Raw genomic sequence first — 8658 nt, 5'->3', positions numbered from 1 at the left:
CCTTATTCAAGACCTAGAATCAGCACTTAAGGGAACAACCTCTCTACTATCCCTAAAAACAGATAAGAGTGAATTCCATCTTACACCCTATGTCCCTAGCTATCTACCTGGTCTTACCCCTGAAATGGAGGTTTATTGCACCGGCGCTGTTAAGTCAACCCTCACCTATGCAAATCTAAGGATAATCCCGAATAAACAAGAGTTCATAGTTAGCTCAGGATTAAGGTCATGTTACCTAGGTCGTCACTTTGAAATAGTCGGTCTTAAACAGTAAACAGCGTTATAAAGTAAGAGTGACTGATTTCATGGTCCAATCTTGTACAAACCCATTGCACAGGACGCCCCCACTCCTCATGTCATAACATATACGAATTAGGATCACATCGTCTGTAGCACTTTACAACTCTTTGTAACAACTACAGAGTGAGTCGCATCTAATAGTATTACCAGAATAAGGCACCAGCCTCATTCATATACTATAGATCATTTTGACTATTTACTCAAACCTGATTCACTTTTATATCTCCACATAAAGTTCAAGTATTCATGTAATATTCATGGGTCTTTTAGTTTATTGGATTTCTAAAACAAAATAAGCAATACATATTTTCAATAACAACTTATTGAATTTTCAGAATAAGTTTTATTGTTTACAAACCACGAGTTTTTTTATATAAAACCTAATAAACTCCCACTTGGACTAAAACTCCAATGGTAACTTATATATCCAAATATATAATACTGAATTTCTAACTTTTATAGAGAAATACAATAAACTAGGGTATCACATACCCATGGTTTACCATAAGGTATCCCATACCCGATATTTCTCCCACTTGCCCTAGGTTATTAACCTGGTATTCCTAGTCTTACTAGGAGATTCTCAAACACTTTAGCCGAGAGAATCTTTGTAAATATGTTAGTGTACAATAGACTTCTTATTAAACTATATGGGGAATGCATCTTATTCTCAATAATGACCAGGAAGTCATACTTTCCTCCCACTACATCGAGGTACTCTCAACTCTTTGAGTAAGACACATCTAACCTGCCTAAACAACTCTTGTTTATAATGTTAATTCAATAACTCTTTATTGATTTATGCAAGTTGTATGTAATTAAATAATACAAGGTGATCTTAATCAAATTTCTAACCATTTTAAATATCTAAATATTTGTAAATGGATTTTAACTAGGTTGGTTCTTAACAGAAGTTGCTATGAGATAGAACAAACATAATTTTCGAAAATAAATATTTCATTTACAACAAAAATATATACAATTTGTTCTTTACAAGATAACAAAAGCAGATAAGATTATCTTCAAACAGCAACATCTCCCACTGGTTAAGTTGAGCAAGCAGTCTTCAGGAACTAGTTTACCTATTTTGCTTTCTTTGCTCTCTTCTCAGCAAGATACTGAGGGACAGTTCCTCTTCTAGTGCCCTTCCTCATTGTAGTGAAAACACTTTCCTTTTTCTGCAGCGTTAGCCTTGCCTTTTCTCCCAGTGGGTTTCTTCTTCCCTTTCTTTTTGCTCTTCTTAACAAGAATACTCTTACTCTATGAAGAGGAAGCAACATCAAGCTTTTTGGAGGATGTTCTTTTCTTCTCAGTGGTAGTAATGTGTACTTCCGGTTCCAGACCTTTAGCTCTCATCATTGTCTGGAAAGCCTATAGATCATTCAAAAGAGTAATCATGTTGTATTCAAGTTTATTCATAAGCGTGTTCATGCAGAACTGTAGAAAACTCTTCGGAATAGATTCTAGAATAAAATCGACTTGAATTCTCTCATCAACAACAGCCCTATTTACTTCCACCACATTGAAGTGGACCATCATGTCCAGGACATGTTCACGAATAGAGGCCCCCTCTCATGTGGTAGTTGTAAACATACTTAATAGCATCATGCCTTAAGGAGAAAAACGGTTGTCCGAACATCCCTCGTAGAGATTCCATAATCTCTTTGGCATGATTAATATATCATATATTTGATTTTCCAGTGAACAACTTCCCCTCATTCACCATGATCAATTCACGCAAACACTTTCTGAATGGAGGTCACTTCCAGGGTGACACAAAGTGCCATATGAACCTTTCGGTGTGAACATCTTGAGGACGTGAAAATTTTAAAATCGAAACATAACATTTGATTTTAAAGTGAACAACTTCCCCCATTCACCAAAACCTCGATTCATGTAAACACTTTCTGAATGGAGGTCACTTCCAAGGTGACACAAAGTGCCACATGAATTTTGATCATGAACTCTTAGGGACATGAGAGCTAGAAATAATCATATCATATATGTTTATTAATCTCCCACTGAAGCATTCTAACATATCATATACATTTTTTGATTTTCACTGAACTGTTCTAATAGCATATCATATATGTTATTAAACTCCCACTGAAGTGTTCTAATAATTAAATGGGGTATACGTTTCTTAGGTTTGTTTCGACTAATTAAACAACCTAAGTCTAGATGTTTATCCAAGTATAACATTTATAATTGGATTTAACTTATGATTTATGGGTGATAAACCAGGTTTAAAACCTCACATCGCTTACATACTCATAAAATCGGTTAACAACGCTTAATAATTCGGCCATTATCCCAAGGTAGGAGGTGTTTCGTAGACCGTCAAATTAATACCCCCAGCCTTCGACAGAATTATATACCGGTTGAGTTTATAACCCAGGTTTTATAAGTTTAATAACCTATTTTAACTATTAAAACAAGTGGTTAACCTACATGAGCATGTAGTTGTTCTTTGTTATGGATTTTAAATGTCTAACCCAATTTTATAACAACTTACAAAATTTTAGACATGCAAAATATCCACAACATACATCAAAGGAATTCAATATTTAATATAACATTTATATTAAATAAAAGAAACCCTAAACATGCATACTATATATTATAATATTTTATAACATACTTTCAATGCATGTAACATGCTTCCTATGGTGGGATTTTAAATCTACATGGCATACTATATGCACATATAAGATTTATTTAATTATAACATGCATCACATGCATAAATAATTAAACATATACTGATATGGTTTTAGTTTTGGCATAAATAAACAAACAAAAGCCTAATTATTACAAAACAGCAAGAAACAGCTCCAAACGGCTTGACCCGCTCCAAACTAGACCTGAACAGCTTGAACCGGACCAGAATTTCCTGAACCGAACTAGCTAAGAATCATTTTAGGCCGAACCGGATAGGACTTGAAGAAAACCGGTCGAACCGACTGCTCTTGCTAGTTCTGGTGTCGCTCGATTCAATCTCGCTATACCATTCAATCTTGCTTGTTGTCGTTGAAAATCGATTCAACTCTCGCTAGCTCCAGTCGAATCTCGCTACCTCTCGTCGATTTTGAACAGAAATCTTGCTCGACGCTCAAAATCTCGCTCAAACTCGATTCAAAATCTCGCTCGAACTCGATCTCTCGCTTGAAATTCCATTAGAATCTCGCTCGAACTCAATTCAAAATCTTGCTTGAACACGAAATCTCGCTTGAAAATTCCATCAGAATCTCACTCTAAATGAAATCTCACTTGGAATTGATCAAATCTCACTGGATAGAATCTCACGATCTGAAAATCTGTAGCTCGGCCTTCTTCACTTCTTTCTTCAATTACAACTTAATTTCAACTCTAATGACGCCAAATAAATTAGAGACTCTTGAGCACACATACAAGCTCTTCAAACAAGAGCCATTTAAAAATTTAATCAAGGGATCAAAGAGAATTTAAATGCCAAAACTCAGAAAACCATATCAATGCACAATTTTCATATCTCATGAAAAACACCCACCACACCAAAATTAAACCAAATTGAATGCTTAGATGATGCTCTTATACTAATTGTGGAGTGTATCAACATGTAGCGGAAGAAACGAAGGATCAATAAGCATTCTAATTCATCAATTTTGGCTATAAATGAAGCATGCTCGTACAATAATAAGAGGGTTTCAAGTTATATCTTTGTAGAACCTTTTGAATCATGAATTCAGCTGCAAATCTTCTCCAACTCTTATTGTGAACCACCTCAAGGTCTTCCCTACTATTTTCTTGGGGCCTTAGATTGAGTTGTGAGACTCAAAATAAGTTTGAATGGAGGAAATTTGGAGAAGAAGCTCACTGATGCAACTTGTAGAACACTTCTTCAACCTTAAAAGTTTTCAACAAAACTTCAGCAAGTTCATCAACGTTTGCATGCTCGATTTCCACTTCCATCTTCTCTATTTATTGCAGGACTATCATGCAATGGAGAAGGTTGCATGGAAAACACCTCATGCTTGGAAGATTGAAGCAAAATTAAGTGGATGTTAAGTGAGCTACTTGGTTGGAAGGTTGATGTAAGTGGAGAAATCTCATTTCCAAATTTGTATTTTTTTTAATTTTAATTTTATTTTACAAATTGATTTCTAAAACCAATTTAGTTTTCAAAATTAAAAACTTTATTAATTTTACAAAATTAATTTCATAATTAATTTTCTAATAAAATTATTATTAAATAATTAATTAAACAATTTAATTAATTATAATTAATTATAATTAATTTTACACAATTCTACCTTCATGAATTTAATATTTAAATCATATTTAAATATTACTTAATTCTTCAATTTCGTTTAATTTCAATATTAAACGCATAATTATATCTCATATAATTACTAATTCCTTTGATTCTAATTCGAACGTTTCAAATTAACTTATCAGCTACTCTAGAGCAATATATTTTAGGAGCTAGTAGGGGGACCTTGTGGACCTACATATCATGGGCTCCAACGATCCGAGATTAATTGCTAAACTCTTTACACCGAATTATCCCCCATTCATTAACAAATGGGTCACTCCATTAAAGCCCATAGTTACACTCCCCTCATTGTAGAGCTATTATGTCCACTCGATATAACCATGATTAGTAAGTTAACTGATAACTTGTAGAAATACAAGTATCAAAAGAAAAGTTATGTCGTAAGTAAGAAATTGGCTAAGAAATGCGGAAATTATAAAATGTCGTCAATACACCCACTAACACCATTGCGATTGTAGAATATAGTGTTTTAATTTCTGTTTTGCAGGAATCAGTTGCCGCATGCGTTCATGGCTTCAAAGATAAAATAAAAAACGCATCTACGTCACATTGTGCCTATCATTCAGGAATGAAGAGATGATCAACGCAATGACGGTGCATGCGACAGTCGATCAAGAGCTTAGCGATCAACGCAAATTCAACCGCATGTGGTAATAAAAAACAACACCACATGCGGCGATTGATCGAAGATGTAAAGAGCAACGCATTTGCGGAGGATTCTGACAAATGTACAGCTTTCAGTTGTGCATTTCTGACGGGTTGATTGCGTAACAGAAGGAATATTCACTCCGCCATTTTAGGAACTACCATAACCATAAAGTGGGGACCACGAAGTCAAAGAGCCAAGCTTCTCCTATAAATAGCTTTTGCAAATTCACTGAAAAATATACATGAATACATAGAGATGTGCATATATCGATTCTGAGAGAGAGATTGGTCTGAAGCGACTCACAGAGTAGATCCGGAATAATCACGAGACAAGGCTGAGAGGTGAGTCTCCGAGCAAGGAATCCTTCCAATCCTCGCCGTTGAAGCTCTATGCGAAGGTCATTTCTACTACAAGAGCAAGCCTGAGAGGGAAGCTCTTCTCTCCATTACTTCCACACGCCGGCAAGCAAAATCTCCGTTCGGAATCTGTGTTAAGACGTTGACACTTCTTCTGTATTTGTTTTTAATCTCTTTTTTTCATCATTTATATTCATCTTCTCTAATCTTTCATTCACACCATGTATCGAATGCTTAATTCTATAATTAAATGTTATGATAATTACCATTGTCATCTCTTTGCCTATTTTCGTTCATCCATAAGCCATTTTCTCCATGATGTTTTCCTAATTCCCTAGGTAAATAGAAAGAATTAAGAGAGTGAGTTAATTGTATTAAAGAAATAATTAAGTTTAGCTAAAGCATGCTCGACGGCATCTTCACCTGTAAGAGCAGAAGTGGAGATGTTATTCCACCTATCGAGAGAGGGTTAGAAGAATGCGTTAACTAAAGCGAGAAGTATTTCCAGAGATGGAAACAACCTTGCGTTCATCACGTTCATCCCTATTTCACCATAGAGATATAGAAACGCGGCGATCACTGAGAAGTGTACGCCAAGGGAAAGCGGAACCTTAGTTGCATCTTTAACACAATTGACAAACTTGCGTTGTTTTTACTATTTGCTCTTCCCTTTATGATTCATTCATAAAGACTTGCCATCACATCCCACGATTCTTTGTACAATTTAACAGTCAGTTCTCGAACTCAGTATCATGTATCATGTATCTTGTATCTTGTATCTTGTATCATATTAGTTTACGTTTTATTTTATCAACGCAATTTTATTTCATCGCAATTTACATTATTGTATAAACAACCATTCTTTATTAATTGTAAAAATCGGTTGCATATACCACATCAGTAACACATTAACGAAAAGAATCCCTGTGTTCGACCTCGGATTATTCTGAGAAACTTGCATTGGAATTATACTTGGTTTTAGCAAAAGGAAACTTGTGACATGCATTACTCCATTGCATACTACGAGCATAGCATTAATAACACATATATTTAGATGTAGTATCACATAAAATTCTCTTTAACGCATATATTTGTTCATTCATTCATATTCATATTTGTCCACATGCTTAAAGTTAAAGACATAAATTTACCGTTACAAGTTTATGGCGCCTTTGCAGGGGATTGGTAACGGTTAGTGTTGAGTACTTTTGTGATATTTTGCAGGACATATCTCTTTGTACTGCCTGTTTAAAGCGAAGAATAGGCTGACGGTTTATGAGTACTAGAACCGATCCAGAATTTGAAGTTGACCCAGAGATCGAGCGCACCTTTCGCGCAAGGGCACGCCAGAATAGAGCAAGGTGTAGAAGAGTCAATATGGCAGACAACAATAACAATTAGGCACCCGAAGGAAATCAAGGGGTAAATTGGCCAGCGCAAGATCTTGTTTTTCTTGCTGCTGACCACAATATCCCAATGAGGAATTATGCGGCGCCCAATCTCTATGAATTCTCGCCTGGAACTTCACGTCCAATGGTTGAGGAGAATGCACGTTTTGAGATAAAGTCGGTCATGCTCCAAATGATACAAAACACGAGGCAGTTCGGAGGTCTATAAGGTGAGGACTCGCATGCCCATCTTACCAGTTTTGTCAAGATGTGCAGTACCTTCTCCATCCCTGGCATCAACTCAGAAGGTATTAGACTTTACCTCTTCCCATACACCTTGGGGATGAGGCTAAGAGGTGGGCTCATTCATTGGAGCCAAATGAAATAACTTCCTGGGACCAGTTGGTGGAACGGTTTATGAAGAAGTTCTTCCCTCTAGTAGTCAATGCAAGAAGACGAAAGGACGTGCTGAACTTCGAGCAGATGGATAACGAGACCTTAAGCACCGCCTGGGTGCGATTCAGAAGATTGGTGAAAAATTGTCCGCATATTAGGATACCCTATTGCGTTCTGATGGAAACGTTTTATAACGACCTGAACAGATCAACACAAGTTGTTGCTGATGCCTCCACAACAAGAGAATTTATGGATAAGACCTACACAGAAGCCAAGGTCATCCTTGATTGCATCTCGCGGAACATGGATGACTGGGTGGATGATGGGTACGGGGGAAGAGGCTTCGAGAGAAGAAGAAATGATAATGCCATTGTACCTGCGGATACAATGACAACTTTGCCGCACAGATGGCCGCGGTGTCTTCTCTTCTACAATCGATGGCACTTAATCAAGGTGCCCTCTCCCAAGGATCACGCAACCCAATGCACCGACATAGTCGCAATAGTTTGAGTCCAATGTGTGAGAAGGGCCATCGCTAGTAGAAATGTGGCCCATTCAACCCGTAACAGTGTGTGCTATCCAGAACAATTCCGTATAGTAACACTTATAATCCCAGTTTGGCAGAATCACCTAACTTTGGTTGGGGAGAAATAAACCAAGGGGGCCGAAATAACACAGAACAACAACTCAGGAATGAGGAATCCTCACCTTTTAATCAAAAAAACCAGCCAGGGTCATCAAGAGACACCGCAAAACAAAAGCCAACCATTCCTCAAACACCTTTGGAAATTCAGAAGTCACTGCTCAAGAATATTTGAAAAAACGTGTGTAATGTATTAGCAGGCGTCTTTCCAATAGAAATTGGAGATCCAGTTGGGCACTGCGCGAAACTAGCATCGAACACACTCTAGAATGCTGCCAAGTAATTCCAGAGCCATGGATTCACGGAGGAGCAATGTCTTGACAACATTGTACAGGCCAACTTGACCGCCCGCAGAGGTGTGGATTGCGTTTTCATCATGGGAAAAATGTCTTCCATCCATATCTCTAAATTCTATGTTTAATTGCTTCTTAATTACCTTTCTTTAATGCTTTATGAATTTTGTTTTATTGCTTCCTTAAACTTGTTTTATTGCTTTAATGAAATTATTCTCATTTAATTCACTTGGCGTTAATTTCCGTGCCTTTCTAAATTCTTACTTTTCTGTATTAATGTGTTATCCTTAATTATGGTGAATGATTTGTTAAAAGAAAT

Source organism: Benincasa hispida, chromosome 7 (genome assembly GCF_009727055.1).
Source record: "Benincasa hispida cultivar B227 chromosome 7, ASM972705v1, whole genome shotgun sequence".
Lineage (NCBI taxonomy): Eukaryota > Viridiplantae > Streptophyta > Magnoliopsida > Cucurbitales > Cucurbitaceae > Benincasa > Benincasa hispida.
Note: the sequence above shows the minus strand (reverse complement) of the source record.